General features: G+C 37.5%; 1 long non-coding RNA gene across 1 annotated transcript; it reads left to right on the forward strand.

Moving 5' to 3' along the window:
• The first annotated feature begins 1516 nt into the window (after window positions 1–1516).
• LOC123653102 lies at window positions 1517–17148 on the forward strand. The gene is made up of 4 exons (XR_006742731.1): window positions 1517–1526; window positions 3961–3963; window positions 15113–15124; window positions 16785–17148. It is a non-coding gene; the product is annotated as an uncharacterized LOC123653102 (long non-coding RNA).
• Window positions 17149–26091: the final 8943 nt, after the last annotated feature.

Consider the following 26091-nt stretch of genomic DNA (forward strand, 5'->3'; position numbering starts at 1 on the left):
GTAAATGGACACATTGTTTAAACATAGCTGCTGGTTGGAATTGGATTACCTGTTCTGGGTGGGAAGGGCTTGTCATTCCCTTTCTCCATTAAAATTAAGGTGTTAGCTTTAAAACCTCTTTTTGGCAAGAGACCTTAAACTTTTAGAACTTTAAAATTTTCAGATAGTAAATCAGTTACTTAGCATTTTCTCAAATCAATAATATAATTGAGGTAATCTTTAATTAAAATCTTATCTTCAATTTTCTTAAAGAAGCATTCCAAATATTAGGAACTTTTCAGTAAAATGAAAAAAAGTGTCTTCAGTTTTCCACAAAGAGATCTAGGCTCTTCTCTTAGCAAAGATAATGACGTCAGGGTTTTGGAAGCCATGCTGGTTGGGTCCTGGGTACTGGTGGTGATGATGCTGATGCTGTTGTTGCTATGAAGACCTGAAATGAGGTTTGAGGCAAGAGCCATGGATTGAAGATACCTTGGGCCAAAGCCATGTGCTTAACTGTATCAGAGAGCAGGTTTATCTGCCTACAACTATCAGTTGATCATTAGTTTCGTGAACAGATAGGGGTGTTTCTTGCTTTTCTTGGGTTGTATACATGTAGGTCCAGAATGGGAGACAACTGGGTGTCACCAGTGGATGGTTATATTCAGGTGAAAGAGCTGTCAGCTTGGAAGTGATAAGATACTAGTAATGATTTAGTTCTGCCATCTTTACTATATAACATTACTCTTGTTTTTGAAGCATATTTTATTTATTTTTCTCTACTTTTGGCATGGTCTTACAGTTCACTAACACTCATCTCAGCTCTGCCTGTATTGCACAAATTTCCTCTTTACACATTACCTGTAATTAACATATCCCATGCATATGCCTTTATCTCACAAACTACCAGCTTACCTACATTGTACATTGATTCCTTTTTATGAGTTCATCCAACATGTTTGTGTATCTTTTCTTTAATCAGAATTAAATATTCTCAAACATATTCTCAAACCCATGTCCTTCAACACATGCAGGTATTATAGCCATATACTGTGTTATGCCCTCATGACCTAGTGCCTCCCTCCTGTCATATCTGCCTGCTTTCCATTTGCTAGGCTAATTTTCATTCACCCTTCTAGACCTAGTTCTTGCTTTTCTTCCCTAGAAGCATCTGTGATCTTACCAGTCTGGAATAGAAATCGAGAGACAATGCTTCTTTCTCTTCATCTGTCATAGTGTTCAATCATAGTTTACTGCAACTTTACACTTACTGTTTCATTCTCTCACATTATACTGGGAACAGCTTCAGGAAAAAATTTTGTCTATTGGTATTCTGAGTTATCCCAGGTTGAGATATTTCCACAGAGGTACATGAAGATACGGTGTAGATAACAAACAATATTTCTATAGTTTTACTTCTACCTTCAGGTGCAAACATTCTGATTCCACTTCAAAACTGTGCCTTTCCCCATCATATAAGAAATTCCCAAAGAGGTATCACATGTGCATCCATCGAGTAGTCTTCTTAGCCAGCCTAGGAGTGTGCTGTTACACTTCTGTTCTTCCTTCAACTCCTTATGTCATCTGCTACTGAGGACTCTAGTGCCTGAGAAATGAGAGGAAAATAGTTTGAAACATCCCTCTGCTGCAGGTGCTAGTTCTGAAATGGAGCTGCATCATCCCCAATATACTCCAATGTCCCAAAGACACTGTGTTCTCTCAAAGTTGCTGTAACATTGGTTTTCCTTGATGAGCTGTATGAAGCTCTTTGGGAAGAACTTCCTGCATCTTCGGGCATGTATTCTCTATATTTCATACTCTCTTCATGGGTACAATTCAATGCTTTTGAATTGCCAACAAAATACGGAAATTGTATACCATGCTAATACTTTTCCTTCATCAAAATTTTTTAGTGTGACCTCTGTGATACTGCCCTGTCATTTTTTTGGCTTTTTCTTTGTGAGGTCAGAGCTCATCTTCCAAATTTTTCTATAAAAAAATAGTTCATTTTTTTGCCTTGAGTTACCGATGTTGGCTCCCTATTCTAAGTTATAAGTTTTGCCATCTCATTTGAGTACTAATCAAATTCTTCTTATTATCTACTTTTCTGTGTGGGGGTGGGTGGGGAGGGCTTCCTATTTTCCAGCTTTCAGTAGCTTCCCCAATTTATCATTTTTATTGAAAGCGAGGTGCCTCCATTCATCTTTTGGTGATGGTCTCTCATAAATGTTGAAGAGATCTGAATACTATCACTTCAACATTTATGTTATAACAAGTGCAAGCTTTCTAGACTATACAGAAATCTTAATTTATGTATTTATTCTTTTTTATTTGCTAGCTTCAAATATCCTGCCTATGTTTTGGACATCTTGTTTGTCACTTTTAATAAGTAGTTGTTAATTGGTTGGCTAGTCTCAAAAGAGGATCGTTACATGTTTGGACCAGTGTGTATTCCTTAAGCAAATTCTTATCATTTCTTTCCCTCAATCATTGACCAAGCTCTTATCAAGTGCTCATTGTGAGCTAAAGTGCATTTAAAAATCATGTAGAGTTAGCGGTACCCAGGTGAGTTGAATACAGATGATGTCTGCCAGAGTACAAGCAGGATAGGAAGGGTCTCTGAAGAGAGTGGATTGCAGATATTCTTTTTGTGATGAACATTAAGTAATACATTTAACACTGCAACAAACATATTTATGCACCACTCACATATACACACTTATAACTGAAACATAAGTATAACTTATAACTGAAGCGAAAGCTTCACAAAACTTACCAGAGGAGATGGTCTCTATTTGAAGAGTAGAAACAATGCTGGTTGCAACCCATTAAACTGGCTTTAAGAACCATAGTTTTCACATTGTTGTGGCTAACTTGAAGTTGGGGACACTAGTCGTTGATTTCTATCCTCAAAGCGGGACATGGTATGTTTACATGAAAATCTTAGAAAAGAAGAAGTTTTTAATTATATAAATAGGGTGGTGAAAATAGGCAAATAAATTATTCAAAAGAAAGAATTGATATTTTTATACAGCACTGTTTCTTATAAAGGCAAAGAAGTTATGCAAAGAAAAACTTGAGTACTACATATGATGTTCTCTTGTTTAAATTTGTTACATAGTGATAAAAAGTATATATAAAATTATATATACATAGAAAACTGGATGACAAATATATGCATACACTATCACATAGTGGGGGTACATGGTTATTGGATTGAGCCAAGAACCAACTCCAAACATCCTCTGAAAATAATTGAGGTAATCTTTCATTAGAATCTTATTTTCAATCTTCTTAAAGGGAGCATTCCAAATATTAGGAGCTTTTCAGTAAAATGAAAAAAAAAAATGTAATCCCAGTTTACCACAGAGGGCTTAATTCATTCTCCTAGCAAAGGTAATGACCCCAGGATTTTGGACGCCTGTGTTCTTTTTTCTATTCAGGTGTTCACTCTGCCAAGTCTGTCTGTCTTACTTTGAAGTCAAATTGGTTTTCATGGTTCCTGCTGGCTCCCTGACTCTTACTGAATTTTGCCCTAGGAAAAATCTCCCAGTTCTCCTGCCCTCTCCCATTTGGCATTAGCACAAGCATCCCTTGTCATGCTTCCTCAGCTCCATTCTGAATCAAAGGGCAAATCCTGAGGGAGAGACCCTTAACAGGGTCTGCTCACAGAAGAATTGCAGTTGGGAGAAACACACAGTGGAGGTGTTGGCAGACAGAGTCTGTGTCTGAGGGAAGTGAAGAGGAGTCAGAGGCATGCATTGCTGAGCAGCTAAAGCCACCCACTCAGCCCAGCTTCAGCTAATGGGTGATAAATGAATGTGCCCTCAGGGAGCTTTCCTTGCTTTGCTGGCAGAGCTGTTTCCTCCATGTTGTGCCTGCTGCCCCCTAAGGCACCCACTGGGTTGGGACATGCCACAGAGACCCAGCATGATGCCCTTGGAGGAAGTGATCTGTGAGAGAAGAGTGTAAACTCCAAAGCTGGTGGCATATGTTGTGTAGTGTTCTAAACCACCACCTTTCTCACTTGTTTGTATATTGATGAGTGCAGTTTAGTACTTGGGTCTGCCTGTCTCCACCGATGAAGGAGACAGTGTCCTGATGAGATGTCTGATTTTTCTTCACTTTGTAGAGACGTAACCTTAATAGCTCTGTTGTGGGTTGAATTGTATCACCCACAATGTCCTGTTGAATCCTAGCACCTCTGAAGGAAACCTTGTTTAAAAATAGGGTCTTTGCAGATGTAATTATAATTGACCAGTGTCCTTATAGATGAACACACAGAGTAAAGACAGCCATGTGAAGACAGAGGCAGGGATTGGGGTAAGGCAGACCAAGGAACCTTAAGGATCTCAGCCTAAGAGGAAGGCAAGGACAGATTCCTCCCCAGATGGTGGCCCTGATGACACCTTGATTCTGTACTTGTGGTGTCCAGAGGTCAGAGGATGGTTTTCTGTTGGTTTAGTATCACCTAGATACTTGGTCAATTAAAAGCTTTAATTTTAAAGAACTGCCTTTTATTTGAAATTATAATATTGTGGCTAGATATTCAGCTTAAAAAATGTGTTACTTAAACACTGTTCAGCTACTAGTAAACTGCAGGCCCTCTAACACCCCTAGTGATGGTAATACATGTTAGCACGTGTTCTTTTCTTTAGGGCTTGGAAAAATTTTTAAATGTGCACCAAAATGTACTCTCTAGCAGAAACAATTAACCTTTTATTTGCTTTTCTTGAATTACTATAACTTGGAATTGAAACATCAGTTTTAGAGTATCAGGGTAAGAATACGGAAAAGATCCATCTATAAAAGAACAGTGTTTCAGTTTGCCCGAGGCAGTTCACCATATACTGGAACTTGAACAGCAGAACTTGGCGGGTATGTTCCCATGTTGCTGAGTTGCTATGGCAATATCAAACCAATGAATGGACCACCTCCCAGAGACAGGGAGGTGAGTAAGTGTGAAATTGATTCAGTTGTACATAGGAATATGCTCAAGCCAAATTTGTCAGGATAAAATTTCTGGCAGGAAACGGCATTTTAAATTACATAGACATGATGAATATGATACTAAATACCTACTTTGGTTATTCTAGTAGAACGGTGTTGAAAAATTAAGTGAGTTATGGAAATTTTATGCTTTTTATGTATGTTTTGCACTTATTTTAGGTAATACTGATTTTGTTTTCATCGTATTTAAATTTGGATATTTAAAGCAGAACTTTACATTTGAGATAGATATTTAGTAATGCACTCTTGATATTAAATTGCTTTTATTTGCTCATTTTAGATAAACATGCTTAGAGAAATGACTATTTAGGGAAACATAAACATTTGTAAATTTAAGTTTGCGTTGAATAGTGTAAAATACAACAAGTAGTATAAATCAGTCAAAACCAAACATGTTTTTCTATTTTAATACTTAAGAAGCCTATGATCAGGCTCTCTAAAAATAATTTATTCACATGACATTATTTGTTTTCAGGACTCATTTTTAGCATGCAATTATTATACAGTGTTACTCTATGTTCAAAGTATGTATTGAACTTGGTCAATGTCATCTTTTATGATGAATGGTTTATTTTGAATAATATGATAAAATTGATGTGATTTGCTTGATTTCTTTTCTTATAATACATATACTAGGCTTTGTCTATTTCAAAAGATTGTTGAAAACACTATAGGAAAGAGAAGGATCTATCTGTGACCTGGTAATTACTGAAATACCTCTAACATCTATTGCAGTTTATATTAACAAAATATATTTAATAGGCATGATCCATTTGAAATTAGAAAATATCGAATCTCAGGGGACCCTTATGTACTAAGAGCTGTCCACTTTCCCATTAGTTTGACTTGTAGGACAGAAGAGCATGACTTGTTTACATAACAGAAACCAATATTTGCTCTCTTTTATTCTGGTGGCATAGACTTCCAAGGACAACATTTGCCAGATCCTGGGCAGAGCCCTGCTGACAGTGCATTTCTTCTTGGGAGATAAAATAAAGCAATGCTGTCTGAGTAATTTTTTTTATTTATGACTTTCCACTGATTTTTACAGTGAAAGGTACAAATGTTTTAACTAAAACTGAAGTTATGTAGTATAGAATGTGTTCTGTTTTGTTTAATGACCTAAATTGTGATTATACATGGATATTTAGAGACTAGCACATTTATATGTTGCTGTAGATAAGATTGCTTTTTGTATTGAATCACACATGTATTCATTCCTATGTAGATGCTATTACTTGTTTCTTCTGTGCAAACCCATTTAGAGCTATGAACACACATATCTAAGGAAAAATACGTATTTAAAATACTAAGTAAGACATGTTTCTCAAGGAAGTAAATGCAATATATTCTCTAGCACAAAGCACTTTTAGAATAATGGTGTATGATTTTAATAATAAAATACCATTTATTTCTGGTATGAAGGGAATAAGACTTTACAAAACAGAATCTCAGTAGACAGGACAATATTCCTAAATTAAACCTCTCTATTAATGTATTTATAGCATTTCTGAATCTGGACTGTATTCTAGTTTACTTGATCAAGTAAGGTTTTTCATAGAAGATATCCAACTACTAGAGGACATAAGAAGAGGTAGAGAGTAGAAAAAGGGATTATTCATTGTAAAATTACTTTAGCAATGCACACAGGCACATCATTAGGGCAGGTTTTAAGGCTAGCATGGTGTCAGTGGATGTCATACCATGGCCATCCAGAAGGTCATTCAGACAATCGTCCTGCTCTTCAGTTGTTCAGTTAATTTGCATATTATACTTTTATTATTATAGATATGCTAAGGCTGCTCAACCACTCGCTATGACTTGTACTCACTACCAGGGGGCAGACACTCCAAGTGATAATGTTAGCTTGCTGCTGGGGTCCAGCCAATTGGGATTGAGTGGGGACATGTCCTAGAACCCTCCCGTTGTCTCTCCCCAGCTAGCCAATCTCCCTCGTCCCTCCCTGGCCCCAACTGCCCTCCCCTGCTGACCTCATGACCCCTAACTGCTCTTCCTGGCTGGCCTCATGGCCCCAAACTACCCTTCCCTGCTGGCCTGATAGCCCCAACCTCCTCTGCCTTGGCCCCCACCACTGTGATTTTGTCCAGAAGGATGTTGGACGGTAGGAAGATGTCTGGTCTCCCAGTCTAATTACCATATTACCCTTTTATTAGTATAGATTATATTGTTGCTGGGGCACTCTTGGCCTCAAATCTGGTTTACTGCACACTTGCATTTGTGTTCTACACCCTGTATGCTAATGTCTGACCATCAGACTGGTGGCTATGACATGCACTGACCAACAGGGGCCTGATGCTCAGCACAAGAGCTGCCTAGCTGCAGTGCTTGTCAGTAGTGGTTCTTGAGTGATACACTCTATATCCAGAGAGGAGGGAGCCTCTCGGGATGTCAGAAAGCCAGTTTCAGCCTGATTCCCGCAGGCCAGGCTGAGAGACTCCACCTGCCATTGAGATCCCTCTCACTCTACAGATGCCGGAAAGGGACCACTGGAGGTTGGTTCCAGGGTGTGTCTGGTTCATGGCACCAAGTCCCACACCACCAGCCACCTTTTAATTAATTTCATTTCAATGTGCACGAATTCGTGCACTGGTTCACTAGGATATATGTGTTTCTGGGTTAATACCTTCATCTTCTTTCATCCAGTCTCTCTGATAGCTGTCAGTTTGTTAATGTATCCATGCTTCTGTTTCTATTTTGTTCATTAGATTTCACATATAAGTGAGATCATATAGTTTTTGTCTCTCTCTGGTTGGCTTGTTACACTTACCTGCTGTCTCAAAAGGTAAGAAGCACACCAGCATAGTATCACACTGTGTACATGTACCACAGTTATTAATCAACTCATCTGATGAGCACTTGGGCTGTTTCCAGATCTTAACTATTGTAAATTGTGCTGCTATCAATATAGAGGTGCAGATATTCTTTCTGATTGGTGTTTCTGTCTTCTTAGGATATATTCTTAGAAGTGGGATCACTGGATCAAATGACAGTTCTATTTTTATTTTATTTTTTGAAATTTTTAGGAAACTCCACACTGGCTTTTTGTAGTGCTTATAACAGTCTGTATTCTCACCAACAGTATACTAGGGGTTCTTTTTCTCCACATCCTCCCCAGCACTGTTATTTATTGATTTATTGATGATAGTCATTCTGGCAGGTGTGAGGTGGTACCTTATTGTCATTTTAATTTGCATTTCTCCAATGATTAATGACATTGAGCATCTTTTCATATGTCTCTTGGCCATTTGTATATCCTCTTTGGAGAAGTGTCTGTTCAGGTGTTCTGCCATTTTTTAATTGTGTTGTTTGTCTTAGTATGGAATTAAAAAAATCTCATCTGAGGATATGTTTTTATTGATGAGAGAAAGAGAAAGAGAAAGAGAGAGAGAGAGAAAGAGAGAGAGAGAGAGAGAGAGAGAGAGAGAGAGAGAGAATGTGTGAGAGAAACAGATTTGTTGCCTCCTGACCAGGGATCCAATCCAGAAGCTAGATATGTGCCCTGACTGAGAACCTCAAACCTTTCAGTGTACAAGATGACACTCTAACCCACTGAGACACACCAGTCAGGCTTGTCTTTATTCTTGACCTTGATCTCAATTTGTTTCTGTTAAGTCTATTTCACATGAGACATTTGCATAGATACTGGAAGTATGAAGTGAAATAGACAAAATTTCTAAACTTGAGGATTTTTTAAGGAGAAGAAGGATATTTCAGCCAGGAGAGGCAGGTGATACCCCTTTCATACAAACCCAAGCCAGGGAATAAGGAAGACATTTAATTGGAACATTTTAATTCATAGTATATATATTAGGAAACAGTGCTAAGAGGACAGACAGCAGGACAATTGCCAAGCATTCTTGTGTACTGTTTTGGAGATGACTTCCATGTCATGTGAAGACTGAGTTGGGATTAAAGGGATTGGTCAAGTGAAAGATATGAGTGTGTGTGTGGTGGGGATGGGGCAGGGGAGATAGTTTGGAGATGAGGACTTTTTCATACAAAAGAAAGACAGGATTTATTAAGCAACATTACAGTGCATGCAGTCATTCCCTAAAAGTTTATGGATGATGTTACCAGGTGATGAATGATGAAAAATTACTTGTTTTGCTGATCTCCAGGATTATATGGTTATCCACCCTAATGGGATCATATGTTGAAAATCATTTTTAAAGCATTAAATTGCAATACTACTATACATATTCAGCTTTAATGTTGATATTATAGATTCAGATAATGATAAAGATCATGATTGTGATAAAATATTAAGAATATTAAAGAACTTTCAAAGAGAAATAACATTTGAAGATTTATAAAATTGTATGGTCCAAGTTTTGGCTGTTATATTTTTAACAAAATTAAAGGAGCAATAGTGATTGTATTGTTTTTATTTCTGCTTTTAAAAACATATGTAGTATTTTTCTTTTGTACACATTTATTGTCTTCATTATTTTGATCAGAGAAGGCCCTCAGGATATAATATGAGAGCTACTTTTGGGAACACATCCGTAAATCATCCTGGAGATGGAGAAAGGACCCATACATCAAATTGACAGGGTTGAAGGTATTATTCACTGGGAATTCCTGTATTCAGATACCAAGGGTTCTAGAAGAGACTTTACTTAGAAAAGCTTTGCTGATACATGATTATAATATTCTTTTGGCTTGGTAAATAGTTGAATGTTAGTACATTGCAGATTTGAACCTTGTATTTCAGGATGAATATCACATATAAGCATAATGGACTTGAAATATTATAATCCAGTATATCACTATTTTTGAAAAGTTAGGAATGTGGCATATCTTTTGGTTACTTTTTAACAAAGACTAATTTTAAATGAAGTTGTGGCAGATATTATTGCACTTATATGGGTAAATATAGAAAAGGATTTAAAAAATGAAAATAGATCCATTGACAAAGTGTTAGAATGACGAATGATAATAATTTACTCACTTATGGATTTGGCATTGCTCTGTAATTTTCTAAATTACAAAGCTGATTCTGGCACACTGTAGAAAATTTGGAAAACAAAGATAAGAAAATGAAAGAATTAAAACTACTCTCAATATTACCAGGCAGAAAACAGTAAATATTATCCTTTTGGTACCTATCCAGTGACTCTTTATAAAAAATATATTTTACATATAAGATGCACATACATTACTTTACATAAAAAATGAATCACTATTTTTGGTAAGTTGTTGCTTTTTAAAGTATTTATTGTACTGTTATTTGACATAATTTAACAGTACTTTAAAATCCTATTGAAAAGACTACCAAAAGATTACAAGTTAAGGTTTCTAAGCAAGAAATATATCTCTGAGATTTATTTTATTGAAATTATTTCTGAATCAATTTCAATGAATATAATTAGATAAAGTTTTTGCATTATCTGTGATTTCTGATCAAATATTATGCAATGTCTGGTGTATGCTATTGGAGCAACTTCAAACAAAATTCTGTCACAGCTATAAGTATTGTCATTATTCATGACTCATGTTAATGATTTTAAAGCTATATTTTTTGCAGAGCAGTAATAAATTGAATTTTGATCTTAGAGTTTGCCCAATAGAGGCACAACTTATCCCTATATTTAATATGGAGTCTGAGATTCAGTGGTTCCCCTCCTAGCTGAATAACATAGTTGTTATTTAGTTATGAGATATTAATTTTTTCTTGAAGATCATTTTGAACTAAGAGTAATAGTGAACCACTAGGAAGATACTCTAAGGGTTATAATTAATCACACATATTTGAGCTTAGGTTTAAGTTTAGATAAAAATCTAAATTATTGTTTGTGCAAAATTATTGTAAGTTGAAGGATGGAGAAATAATTCAGTTTCTCTTTATAATAATGCTCAACATTCAGCAAATTGTTTTTAATTCCCTAAGACAACCTGTAAACTGAAATGGATGAATGTTTGGATTTGATAAGTTAACATAGAAATGTTTTTAGAAAATAAGCACTCAATTAGCACTGACTATTTTAAATAATCTTACATTGAAGAAATATAATAAGTTATATAGATATATATGTGATGCATACTTGAAACATACAGCCATATATCCCTGATCTAGTAAGAGATTATTAGAAAAAAATACTAACTTGAACAATATACAGATTTGAACTAAATTAAAATTGACAAAGTCTTTTATAAATGATAATTTTATACTGCAAATGAAGAAACAAACTTTTTAAAAACTAAAATGTCATTTAGCTATTTTAAAAATACTTTCATTTTAGAAGATATTCTGATCTTTATAACATTTTAAATTGAATATGTATATATGAAAATAAGCTAGGTACTATTAAAACTCCATTTGACAGGCTCAGAGAAATTGATTTATCCAAGGAAGGAAACAAATAAAAACAAAACAACACAGCAAGTAGAGACTTGGATCTATGCAGCAAGTAGAGATTTGGATCTATGATTCTCAACTCCCTCCCTGATAATAAATATCAAGTTGCAAATATTCTTTTTCAATAGAACACCTGTTCTTTTTTAAGTAATAGCAATTATGTAGCAAATGAATTATGGTCCTGTTTAAGGCTCAGTTATAAAGGCTATATGATATTTCACCACTTTAACTTAGCAAACAGCGTTATGTTAGAAGAGTTACAATTGCTTCAAAATTATATACATTTTAAATTAGACAGCAAAGCAGTATATTTAGATAATTTATTATGTAGATTAGGAATAGGATTTGAGTTAAGATTTTAAAGGTGTTTGTGAAGAAATATAAAATGAGGTTAGTGTTTGCTCATTTTTGGTACAACTGAGAATAACAATTCATGTATAAATTTTGTCCATCATGCAACTTCATATATATTTATACAACCAATTTCTCACATTAAAATTCTCTTTAAAAGTGGAAAAGCACCTAGATCTATTTCTAAGACACCAGGTTATTTTAACCATATAATCAAACTAGAGGCCCAGTGCACAAAATTAGTGCTCTAGGAGGGGGTGTCCCTCAGCCCAGCCTGCACTCTTTCCAATCTGGGACCACTCGAGAGATGTCTGAATGCCTGTTTAGGGCAGTTGGACATTCCTTTCACAATCCAGGACTGCTGGATCCCAACTGCTCACCTGCCTGCCTTTCTGCCGCTTCTGCCTGCCAGCCTGATCACCCCCTAACCACTCCCATGTCAGCCTGTTGATGTCTAACTGCTCCCCTGACAGCCTGTTTGCCCCCAACTTCCCTCCTCTGCCGGCCTGGTCACCCCTAACTGCCCTCCTCTGCAGGGTTGATCGCTTCGAACTGCCCTCCCCTGCTTGTCTGGTCCCTCCCAACTGCCCTTCCCTGCTGGCCATCTTGTGTCCACATAGGGGCAGGATCTTTGACCACATGGGGGCAGCCATCTTGTGTGTTGGAGTGATGGTCAATCTGCATATTACTCTTTTATTAGATAGGATTGTATTCTAAAAGCAGCTGAAAGCCATAATACACATATAGACAGAGATTAGCATCTGGTCTATAAGTCAGCCTTCTCAGAGAAAGACAAATACATCCTACTAAAGCCAGGACCAGAAGTATACTTTTAAAATTATATATATATATATATATATATATATATATATATATATATATATATATATATATATATATATATAGCAATGTAAACAAATACAAGTATACTGTAGGATACCTAGAAAACAAAGAAAATATCTAAAGAAGGAAATGTAATTTTAAAAATGGGCTGTAATGCCATCACTCAGGAATAACAACCTTCAAAGTCCCTCTGCAGGGCTTATACATTATATACACACATATTAACTTTACATGGTCGGCCATTCTGTCTATAAAATTTTGTGTGTGCTCTACATTCACAATATTACGTGCACTTTACTCAGATGTGCGTGTCTTGTGTTACAATCACCACTTTGCCTGTTGGGGGAAGGGGCATTTTTCTAATTTGTATTTTGAAAAATGTGGCTGTTTTCCAGCTGTACTGATAACAGAGATTGTGCAGACATGCCTCATTGCTTGCTAAGTGTTAAGTAGAAGAGTTAGTACAAAAAGTGGCATAATAAAATATGGTTTGTTCTGCAGCCTGTGTGCAGCAGGAACAGACTTTTCTGCATTCATTTAGAAGTTATAAATACAAGACAAAGCAAGACAGAAATCAGAGAGGAGTGTACTGGAGAAAAAGGAGGGGTAGATAGCCTTCCTTTCAAAACAATAACACTCCCCCTCCAAAAAAAGTAAGTCTTTATAACAAGAGCAATTTTTAAGAAGATATTGAGTTACAAAGGTATTTTTATGGCAGTCACCAATTATATTTGTAAGTAGTTCCACTTCACCTCTTCCAGGCACAATGTAGGGTTGACTGCACTTTCTAGGCCTTTCGTGTTTAGGTGGCACCATGGGGCGAGTTTGGGCAAATGTGATGAGAAAGTGTTTCTGTGTCTTTTCCAGGAAATGCCACTCTCTTGTGGTGTGAGGCCTTGGACACCCTTTTTCCTCTGAAAAAGGAAACTTTTGTGACTGGCAATGTTCAAGCCTAAACTGAATATAGACCCCCCTGCCCACCTCTGATGGCCTTGTAACATGAATGACAGAGAAACTTGGGTTGTTTTCAGCCACTGAGATTTGGGGTTGATTTCACCATGGTGTAATTTAGCCCTTTCTTACTCATAATTATTTCGTGTTTATGGATTTGTGTACAACATTTTGGAATATATATTGACTAACTGTATCCTTTCATGTTTGATCATGGAGAAGACATTGGAAAGGTGTTTTAAGGGCTAAAGAAGAGGCACAGTTAAAGTGAAGCCAAGAATACTGGTAGAATGTATTAAAACTATAGTTAACACACACCGTGGATTTCTGGATAGCTCCTGATTGTAGCTGTTGTCCTTGTATAATTATTAATAGTAACTTCTTTCCCTCTCTAGGGTTCTGGTTTAGATGATTAATTTTTATGGTAGTTCTAAAAAACCATGTGTTGACTTTTCCATCCTTACCTTTTCCTATTGGAAAGGATGTTTGATTTTCTTATTAACTTGATTAATATGCTTTAGTTCACTTTCATATTTATATTTTCCTTCTCACATATTATTATGCTATGTTTCTCAATTGCTGGCTTCTAGTGTTTTTCATTAGTGCACTACTTATTCTCCTCTGGATTATAATATACTGATTCTTCTTTAGCTCTTTACTTTACACCATCTGTAATAGTGAAATTTATTACTTTATGAAATTTCTATTAGTTTAGTCAGTACAGTAGGTTCTCAGGTTGTGTCGGAGATCCTTTCCTACGGCCTGACATAACACGATTTTCACCATAAGTCGGAATTCACCTACATAAGCACCTACGTCACTCACATGGAGCACATACACAGCAGTAATGAAGTAAAGCAGTAAAAAATATTAAAAGAAAGATAACAATTCCTGACCTTTTCTTGTGGTAAATACAGTTAATAATAAAAAACATAAAGATATATGTATATCTCGAAATGACTATTTTTTTTATTTTGTACTTTATTTTTTTAAAAAATATATTGATTTTTTTTTTACAGGGAGGAAGGGAGAGAGATAGAGAGTTAGAAATATCAATGAGAGAGAAACATCGATCAGCTGCCTCTTGCACACCTACTGGGGATGTGCCCGCAACCAAGGTACATGCCCTTGACCATAATCGAACCAGGGACCTTTCAGTCTACAGGCTGACACTCTATCCACTGAGCCAAATTAGAGCCAAACCAGTTTTGGAGGAATTTTAAAAAAATAAATAAATGGGAGATGGCAACGTAACCACAAAACTATGTACATCGAGTCCGATGTAACCCGAGGACTGTCTGTAATCAATATGACAACAAAGCAAATACCAATATAGAATTGTCTTCAGTCCCCAAAAGAAAATGACACCCAGTATTGGTCAATTTATCTTTTCAAAGAATTTTGTAGTCTTCCAGATCTAACTATATATACTGAATGGCCAGATTATTATGACCACCTGACATTTGGAGGCAAATTAGCTGTACACTGCATCGCATGGGATATGGAAGCCAAAGGCCTGTTCGAACACCTTTGCTGTCTGCAGTTACCAGGATAAAACATTTCCAATTCACATAGGAATACAAGGATAGGACAGTTGAGCATTGGGAAAAAGTCATGTGGTATGATGAATCACATTTCCAGTTGTATCATGCAGATGGCAGAGTAAGAATTTCGCAGAAATAACATGAAAACATGCACCCCACATGCATGAGTACAACCCTCCAAGCTGGTGGGGCCAGTGTTATGATTTGGGACATGTTTTCCTGGCATGATTTGGGCCCTTTAATTCATGTGGAACAACATCTGAATAGCACAACATACCTAAGTGTCATTGCTGATTAAATTCATCCTATCATGTTGATGGCATATCCCAATGGAGATGGCTTCTTCCAACAAGACAGTGGGCCATGCCACGGTGCTCACATTGTGCAGGAGTGGTTTCAAGAACATGAGGGAGACTTTACCTTGCTTAGGTGGCCCCCAAAATCATCAGATCTCAATCCAATTGAGCATTTGTGGGACCGAGTTAAAAGAGCCATCAGGCAGCTGGTTCCACAACCATCAAATCTCACAGAACTGGACAGTGCTATTCATCAGGCATGGTGTCAGATTCCTCTCATCACCTTTCCACATCTCATGGAGTCCATGCCAAGAAGAATCACTGCAGTATTAAAGGCAAAAGGTGGCCCAACAAAGTACTGATGGGGTGGTCATAATAATCTGGCCAATCAGTGTATATTGAACACCTCGTACTTTCTTTGCTTATTTCTATGTTTTATGCTGAAGTTGCTACTATTTAAAAAACATTTAGCTGGGACCGGTTTGGCTCAGTGGATAGAGCATCGGCCTGCGGACTGAAAGGTCCCAGGTTCGATTCCGGGCAAGGGCATGTACCCTGGTTGCAGGCACATGCCCAGTAGGGGGTGTGCAAAAGGCAACTGATCAATGATTCTCTATCATCGATGTTTCTAACTCTCTATCCCTCTCTCTTCCTCTCTGTGAAAAATCAATAAAATATATATATGTAAAAAACATTTAGAAGCCATTACCAAGTATTTTCTGGAATAACAACTGTGGAAAATTGAGGGAAATTTGGAAAGACTAGTCCAAATACAATCCTAAATTATAGTCCCGTTAGAGCAAAATGAGAGAGTGAACACCATGTGCAAGACTTGGCAACAGTGTTAAGATATTATGAACTTAGTTTAATTTTCCAAGCTCATATTTCTTCCATTTAATTCTCTCACATATACTTTCTTCCTTAATTAGTTGCCTTTATTCCTAAATGTCTCCAATTACTATCTAGAGAAGTAAAAATTAAGTAATCTATATTAAGCTCATTGAAAAATGATCAAATATCTGCAATATTATTGATGAGAAACTTTTGGGTTCTTAAAGATCATTATCAAAATGCCTCTGTTTTGACTGGTAGTTGCAAAACAGTCACAGGAATGTAAAGTACAACATAGCAAATATAGTCAATAATATTGTCCTAACTATGCATGGCACCAGGTGGATCCTAAAAATATTGGGGAAACACTCTGTAAAGTGTATGATTGTCTAATCCCTGTACTATGCACCTGATACTAATATAGACAATAATGAATGTAAGCTGTCATTGAAAAATTAATGTCTCTGTTTTCCAAACAGCATTTTTTTTTTAGCAAAGACTAAATTACCAGCATATTTTTTTTCCAATGCAAACTAGCAAAAACATGTAAACATCTCATTTAAAAACATCCCACATTTTCTAAGTGTTACATTTAGAAAGTAGTGTGAATCAGTCACTACTGGAATTGCACAAACTGGCCACTGAGAAAATGACCCCCATTTGTGTGACTTCATTGAGACTTAGTACCTGAATAAGCAGGTGAAATCCATCAAAGGACATAACCAACATGTGCGAGATGGGGGTCCCTGAATCTGGCATGGCAGAGTATCTCTTTGAGAAGCACACCTTGGGAGATAATGAGAGTTAAGCCTTGGGCTGGCTTCCCATAGCCACAGGAGTGACTTCCCTGATCACTAGAGCAATACGTGCTTGTTGGAATTGACTTTACCTTCTTTATAACTTGTACCAAATCATCCACTTATGTCTTTAATTTGTACCATTTCTTTTAAAAAAATATATATATTTTATTGATTTTTTTTTACAGAGAGGAAGAGAGAGGGATAGAGAGTCAGATACATCAATGAGAGAGAATCATCGATCAACTGCCTCTTGCACCTCCCCTCCCCTACTGGGGATGTGCCTGCAACTAAGGTACATGCTCTTGACTGGAATCGAACCTGGGACCTTTCAGTCTGCAGGTCGATGCTCTATCCCCTGAGCTAAACTGGTTTCAGCAAATTTGTACCATTTCTTAAAATAAGGTAATTTGCCCCTATTCCCCTCCAACTCCACAAAAAATATTCCACATTTTCCACAAAGCATTGTAAAATCTGAGTTTCATGTTGTAGCTCTCAACTGTATGCATTAGAATATTCCCTGAGATGTTTTTAATGACTACTAATGCCTGATCTCACCCCTAGAGGGTCAGATTTAATTGGTTGGGGCCCAGTATTGGTGCAATTTTGAAATTTCTCCAGGTGATTCTAATGAATCATCACTATGGGGAAACACAGTTTTAGTGGATCCCAATTTTTTTGGCATGCATACAAGCGTGTCCCCCAAGGAGTTATGTTGAAGTCATAACCCCTACTACTCCTGGATCTTATTTGGAATAATTAGTTGTGATGAGGTCATTCTGGAGGGAGGTGGGCCCTAATCCAATAACCAATGCCTTTGTAAGAAGAGGGAAATTTGAACACAGAGACAGAGATGACAATGTCTTGTCACAACATAGGGACTGGGGAGACACAAAAGTGAGAAGCTGAGTTGAGATGGAAGTGGAGACTGGCGTGATGCATTTACCACCTGAGGAACACCTAGGGATGACCAACCATATACACCAGAAACTAGAAGAAGCAAGGAAACACTCTCCCCTAGAACCTTCAGCAATAACCCTGCTGACACCTTGATTTCAGATTCCTAGCCTCCAACACCCTGAGAATGATCTGTCCTTGTAAGCTGCCCAGTTGTGGTACTTAGTTATGGCAGCCCTAGGACATGGATGCTGAGTATCATGGTCCTTTGTTTACTTTATTAAAAATATAGAAGGTCAGTTCTACTATATAAATACATAAACTGAATATCTGGGTATAGGTCATTGGTTGCTGATTTTTTTACTTAGATCTCCTTCCTTACAGTGTGTGGGCCAGCAGTGTTGACATATCTGGGACTTGTTGGAAAAGCTGTCTCAGGTCCTTTACCAGATCTGAATGGACTTTGCATTTGAAGACCCCTATAGTGAGTGAATCCTGTGCACCTTGCACTTTGACCAGCCTTGTCTTCAGGGGATAACAGAGTATCCCAAAGCATGAAATTGGTGGCTGTGGCCAAGAAAACAATTTTTAAGATGAGTGAGAGTATCAATCTTCCAGGAAATGTAGTTAGTTGATAAGAACAGTGATTTTTTTCTAAACATAAAGAAATAAAATTCAATATTTGAAAATACAGTTACAAATCGAGATCAACAGAAAATATTGATTTGCTTGCTTTTTAAAAGAAAAAAATATCTGGCATTCAGGTTCATAAATGGTTAATGTCTCCATCCTTTTATTTTGAGGGCTAGGCTATTTGTTTTTTTTTTCATTTTTAACTTACAGTCAATGGGCTTTCATAATGATTGGAGAGAAACATAATAAAACCAATTTCATGACTCATTTTTTCCTGACAGTCCTGGACAATGTGCTTTAGAGAAGAATGTATTTGGGTTTTGGTTTTACTGTGGTTGGGCCTTTGTGTGTGTGTTAACTGCTTTCTCTTTCTTCTTCCTTGTCCTTTTCACTGTGTAAATGACCTACTTTGAAGTTTCAAATAAAAACAAGTTAAATGGGCTTTTATTTGGCTCTTGATTTCGTCTTTTTCTAGCAAATTTGGAAGAGGTCCTGACTTTGAGTATAACATGGCTGAGTGTGGAGAAGGAGAGAAAGAGCTTTTCCTGTCTGGTACACTTACGAGAACTTTTCTAGCTCAAAGGGAAGCGACGGACCTGCCAATATTTGCACTCTATGAATAGAAACATTTGATTTAAAAAATACAAAAGTAAGAAATAAATGATGTTTACCTACTTTTTGAGACATAGGTTAACAAATCGTGAAGGAGCATTTTGTGAGTGTGTGTGTATGTTGCTGGCTAGCTACTGTAGGGGAAGAAACACAATCTTTCCTCTGTGCTCCCCAGCCTCTTTCCCTCCTCTCCCCTGGTTCTTAGCTGAAAGTTATATAACAAGAAAAAAAAACAAACCAGAAATTTATTAACATGTATACTTCATGTGCACACCAGGAAAAATTAGTAACTCAAAAGGTGACTTAGAATTCAGAAATAAATACTATCTTAATAGGGGAAGAGGCATGAAGTACAAGCCTCTTAGGAGAGAATAAGTTTATAGGGAAGATGAATGAGCCCTTAGAAGTATAGCAAAAGATGTCTTAAAGATGACTGATCTTGATTCACAGTCTGTTCCTGATGACCTGATGATTCCTTTGATTTGACCTGATGATTCATTTGTAGTCCCATGTGCATGAGGAGCATTGTTAGTTCTGTCAGAACAAGGGGTTCTGACCATAATGGGGTTTTAATGGAGAAAATATGAATCCAAAATAAATGTAATTGTGACAAAGTTTGTTTGGATGTGATGTCTACTGCTAGTCTCCTTACCTATGACAAGAGTCAATCTTGTTGATAAAACACCTATTGTTGTGGGAGTGAGCTGGTTATTTATAGCAATTGAGTTCTTTTTGGAGGATCTATAAACAGATTAAGGGAGTTCTGTTTTGTGGGTATCTATAGCTCAAAACTATCAACATAAAAAAGTGGCATATTTTGAGGGTGACATAATCTGAATTCCTACAGTCACGTATATTGGGGCTTCATAGGATTATTCTTTTGTCAATGCTTTGTTACCAGCATTGGTAACATGGTCATTCTCAATACAATTTGATGGCAGATTTTTTTTTTTTTTTTAAATTAAGCAACAAATTATGCTGCTGTTGAAATAGAAGACTTTGATATAATTATTATTTATTTGAATTTTAAGCATTTGTACTCTTTCCCATAAGAAATAACTAAAATTCCTTCAAAATAAAACACCCTAACCCTCTATAGAGAGTTATGCTTGAACTGAACTAGTTTGATGAAACTTCTGTTAGTTCTCGTGAACATGGATGGGATACAACATCTTTCTCCTTGTATTATATATATAGATATTCACACATACACTGTTATTTCAATGTGATCTTGTAGGGTAATATGTTAAAGTCTGTGAGTAAATGAAGAGCAATTAACTAGAGGTGAATATAATGCTCAAGATATGGGCTGACAACAGCTCCTGATGGGAGAACATTTGTAGCAGTTAGTATCAGTGCAATATGTAGAAAGATGGAAATAAACTAAAGTATTCTAAGAACTGTTCCAGAAAAACTGAAGATCAAAATGTAAGATTCAATGTGAGTATACTTAAAACTATATAGCATGTACAGATGGGATGCTGGGGTTGTGTGAATCTAACAGTACAGGGAGTGCTGGTAAAGGATTCTGGGAATAAATTACCTGAGGGCAGAGCTGTAGGGACAGGCCTGAACTACTATTTAGATCAGAGTTTTCTTCATTTGGGCACGTTCAAAAAATCATTAATGACAGTGAGGATTACAGACTATGCTTGATGTAGTGGCATATTTTGAGCTAAAACACTGGGAGGCTGTTACCCAGAACAGTGAACAAGGGTGGGTAGGACTAGCTAATGAAGGATTTGATAACTCCAGTCCTAGCCCCTGCCTTCCTCAGATTCTACCTATGGATTCCATAAATTGACCCAATCAAGATCAGGGGTCGCCATCATATACCATAAAACCACTGACCGAATTTTTCTGCACAAAGGTGTCTGTTGTGCTCCCACATGGCTCCCAAGTACTGGAAAGCAAGTTGAGCTTCCTGTCCAGTCAAAGTACCTCATCCCAACTTATCCTCTGAGGAGAGTAGGCCCTGCTATCTGGAATGAACAGCTAGCCTGTGCTATCTGCCAGCAGAACATAAACACTTTTTCCAAACCCCAATATTAGACATGCTATGCCTATGGTGGGTCAAGACAAAAATGAGACCCCTCCATTATCTTGTATGAATACAGACAAAAACATGACCATTATTAAAGCAATAGAAATTGCTAACCATCCCCCATGCTGATTAGTATGAGTGATGCTGCTTTAGCCTTGCTTTAGCCTTCCCTTCTAAGAGAGATTTATTGATTCCCAATCATAGAATTAACCCAATATTCTGACATCATATGATTCAGAGAAAAACCCTGGTTCTTGAAATCCACTCCACAATTACCAAGGCAGGCCACATCCCGTTATAAGCCCCTCTTACTGAGAGGCACACAATTCCACAGGTGTGCCGTCTCTCCACTGCAGTGAGCAGTTCCCAAACTTGTTCAACTTCAGGAGCGCTCCTGGGGTCGTCTCACCTTTGTACATGTTTGTTTCTCATGCCCTCTGACTGATTAAGCCACTCCTGGAATCCCCACTGGTTTATTCTACTCTTGCTAGCCAGGTGCTTGGCACCCTGCCCCCCTTTTTCTTTAAAAAACCCTCACTCGAGGATATTTTCCCATTGATTTTTAGAGAAAGTGGAAGGGAAAGGGAGAGACAGAGAGAAACAAGATGTGAGAGAGACACATCAATTGGCTGCCTCTCGCATGCCCCTGACTAGGACTGGGATCCTGCAATGGAGGTATTATGCCCTCGACCTGAATCAACCCCAGGCTCTATCCACTGAGCCGAACCAGCTAGGGCACATCCTACCATATTTATTTATTTATCTATTTATTTATTTAAAAAATATATTTTTTTTTTACAGAGAGGAAGAGAGAGGGATAGAGAGTTAGAAACATCGATGAGAGAGAATCATCAATCAGCTGCCTCTTGTACACCCCATACTGGGGATGTGCCTGCAACTAAGGTACATGCTCTTGACCGGAATCGAACCTGGGACCTTTCAGTCTGCAGGCCGACACTTTATCCACTGAGCCAAACCAGTTTCAGCCATCCTACCATTTTTAACAAATATGTTGGTTGGCATCTGTCCACGGTACTATTGGCTGCGTTTCACCTATGCTGCAATGCCTCATTTACCTGTGTCACAATGGAGCACTTGGAGGCTGAACATTTTCAGACAACTCTGGAACTCCGTGTGCACACACCTCACTGAATACTCTGGTGTGACACCGGCAGCTGGATTAGTTCTTAAATGCTCCACCACCAGCCCTATGTGGGTTGAGCAAATGCTGGGCCCTGTACCATTGCCTGTCTGATATATGACTGTTGTGAGCTTTCCAGGAATAGTCAGTCATATGCTGGATGGGACTCTTGAGTTGGAAGAATAATGCATCCATAGTTAGTGAGCTCCCAAATAAAAATTTCTGTGATGTTATACTCATAGAAGTTGAGGAGGACCGGTGTCTTCTTGCCTCTTTTTGACCTGTTATAGATTGCTTTGGCTGAAAAGGAAGCCAAGGTGACTTTTGGATCATAATATATAAAAAAATAATTTATTCCTTTCCAGTCTTTGAACTCTTAAAAATATATTGAATCTATATATTTTATAGGTATTTTGACTGTCTGAAAAATTTTGAAATAAAAATACCAAAATCTTAAGTTCCCTTTGAGGATTAGTTCTTTCTGTACATTTCATCTCTCCTTTTTAATGAGCTCCAATTGCGTTACATGGAGATATTTATTTGTCAGTGCCCAGTCACTGCAGCCTGGGCTGTCAGATGGGCAGACCAGCACTCACATTGCCTTCACTCGCTTTGCTCCAGCGTGTCATGGGAGGATTGGGCTTCTTTAATGCATTCTACAAAGTTGCATGAATTCATGGAATCAGGTCAAATTTTCCCACTCCCAAAGGATGAGCAAAATGTCGGGATCTAATATGTATTATAAGGGGCTCAGCTCAGAACTTGCCCTTGAGATTTTTTTTTTTTTTTTTTTTTTTTAGTTTTCTCAGGAGCAGTTTCGAATATTTTGGAACGTTCCATTTCCGAATGATTAAAACAGCCACTGCAGGCTAAGGTGGTGACATTCTGTTAGTGGAAGGCTAATCCAGTCTCTAATAACCCACTACTGGCTGCTCCCCACAGACACTCTGCCTGCCAGGCCCTCTAATCACTGTGCTGCCAAAGCCCCTCTCCACCTGCTGGGCAGTGTTTTGACAAGAAACAAGGATTTAGCCCTAAGCAGCCTCTGATCCCTCCAATAAATAAAGCTGCTGATTGTCACCCCCTCCTCTTCCCTTCCTGAACTCCCCTCCAATTCTTTCTGTGTGACAAGTCTCCCTGGTAAACCTTTAACTTTATTTGTTAAATTGATTTTGGTGTGCATCACACTGGCTACTTGGAGTACTGCTAGCAATTAAAAAAAAAAAAGATAATGTACAAATCAGAGTTCTTTACAAACTCATTTTTTTTTTTTAACCTAGACTTGAGACTTGACTTCTTGTTAATTAAAGAGCTGCACTACAGTCACAAATGAGTCATGGCCAACTGCTGTGGAGATGAATTTGGGGCTGTCTTCAGGTCAACCTGAGCTTCTTTGTTTTCTAGAATGACTTTTTTTTTGGGGGAAAAAAAAGCTAGGCTTTGACTTACAGGAATCAGCCCATCAGCTGCCTGAGAGGAAGCAGGGGAGGGGGAAGTTGCCTCAGACTGAGTGTTGGATGGGATCTGCATGCGGAGACTTAGAGTCAGCACAGAGGAGAGAGGAGAGATTTCAAAGGTTGTATTTTCCTTCTGATCCGAGCCTCTCACCCACACTGTGGTAAGTGGGTCAGCTCTAGTTCACTCTTCCGTTCAGGAGAAGAGAGGAAACCCATGCAGACTTAACCCTGCATTTTCCACAGATGAGTTTTATTTCCCTGATTTTAACTTTAGAATGTGTATCTTCTACTATCAAACTTTTTTCTTCCTTCCTTTGTTTCTGTTTTGCTTTTTTGCCTTTTGATGTAATCGTTTACATTTGCAGTTGAATGCAATCCGTCTCTTTAAAAAAATCTTAGCTCTAGCTCTAGCCCTAGCCTGTTTGGCTTAGTGGATAGAGCATTAGCCTGCAGACTGAAGGGTCCCAGGTTAGATTCAGGTCAAGGGCACATGCCTGAGTTGCGGCCTCAATTCCCAGTAGGGGGCGTGCAGGAGGCTGCCCATCAGTGATTCTCATCATGAATGTTTCTCTCCCTTCTTTTCTGAAATCAATAAAAATATATTTTTAAAAAATCTTTAGCTCTGAATCAAACTTAAAAATATAAATAAGTCTTTTTTTTTTAAGAAAAAGAAATGCTAGCATAGTTCTAAAAGACTAAGGAGGAAAAAAGGTGATTTTCCCCCTCTGATATACATGCTTCAGCAAATTCTTATGTGCAATTTAAGATTGAAGCTTGTACTGGAAAATAGTCACTTTCCTTATTCAAGTACACAGAAACATTCACATGCCACTGCAGTGTATATAGTACAACTTAAAACTACAGGCATTTTTATTTGTTTTCACAAAACATAGTGTATTTTCATTATATCTAATTTGACTGAATTTTTCAACCTTGACAATGACTTTTAAAAAAGTAATAGCTGTCATTTATTATTGCTTCCTGTATGCCAGGCGCTTTTGGTCTTTTACATGCATCATGTCACTATATACAACAAACTCACGAGTTAGGCATTTTTGTTACTCCCTTAAAATATATTTCTATTAAAGAGGTATATAATCACTGTTAAGAAAAAACAAATGATTTTGAAGGGCTCATATTGAAAACAATTTATCTCTTGCCCCTAAGCATGTTCACCTAAGTTTTTAACCCAGAGGTAAACACATTTATTTTTGCTTTTAGCTCCTTATTCCTCCAGATTCCTGACAACATACCAATATGGCAATTATTTTATTTAGATGTTGTTTATTGATATTCTGCTATGATAGACAGTGATTAAATTGATCCTGTATCTTCTTTTATGCCATCCTACATCTATCTCCCTTTTGTCTCCTTAGTTGAATATATATACAGTTATTTTTGCTTTCTTTCTTATTTCTTACCTTTGAAACCTCAAAAATATAACTAAACTTGTATTTATTGTTGAATTTGCCATAAGATGTTTTTAACTCTTCATTTTATAAAATATAATTGTTAGCTCTCCTACGCTTTCCTGCACTGTTATTCTCTCCTCTACTTTCAAATCTCTATCAGTCATACCTTGATTTTGATCAGTTTGAAGCATATGGAATTGATGATATGTGATTGCTTTGAACCTACAAAATTAGCAGTGTCATATGGTTGTGGCCAAGGTGGTTACAATTACATTGCACTTCTTAACCATTCTTGTCTTCCATATGTATGTGATGGTTTTAAATGGAAAAATAGTTATTATTATTTATATTATTATAGTTAACAGAGGGAAGAGGGTCTCATCCTCCGCAGATGCTCGTGGGAGTGGACTTCTTGCGATACCCCAAGAAAAAGAGTTTTTTTAGACGTGCACAGGAGAACACGTGGTTTTTATTTCCGTGGAATTATATCCGAGTTTCCAGAGTTCCATTCCCTTTTGCCCAGTAATAGGAAAAGTATAGCTGGGGTTTCAGTAGAGTTAAAACCAGAGCCACTGTCCAGCGTTTCCTTTTCATGTTGGAGCTGTGTCCAATCCAGCATCAGCCTAACTTAGCTTGCATTTCTTGCTGTAGTCCAGCAGTCCATTGCATGTGGGGTACACAAGGCCCCATGGCCGTGGAGGAAACATGGGTGAATGCACAGAAGCCAAGAGAATGTCAAGAGCATCAAAGAGAAAGAACTTCGTGTAGGAGATTATGTATTCCCCAACTTTTGCAGGCTTGCAGTGGCAATGATCTTTGTTCCCAGGTGTGACTGACAGACAGATACCTTCCCTATGTCACCCCAACTTTACTGGGCATGCATCTATCTCCCCTTTGTTGAGTCCCTTCCCCCA

The sequence above is a fragment of the Pipistrellus kuhlii genome, unplaced genomic scaffold (genome assembly GCF_014108245.1).
Source record: "Pipistrellus kuhlii isolate mPipKuh1 unplaced genomic scaffold, mPipKuh1.p scaffold_m20_p_3, whole genome shotgun sequence".
Classification (NCBI taxonomy): Eukaryota; Metazoa; Chordata; class Mammalia; order Chiroptera; family Vespertilionidae; genus Pipistrellus; species Pipistrellus kuhlii.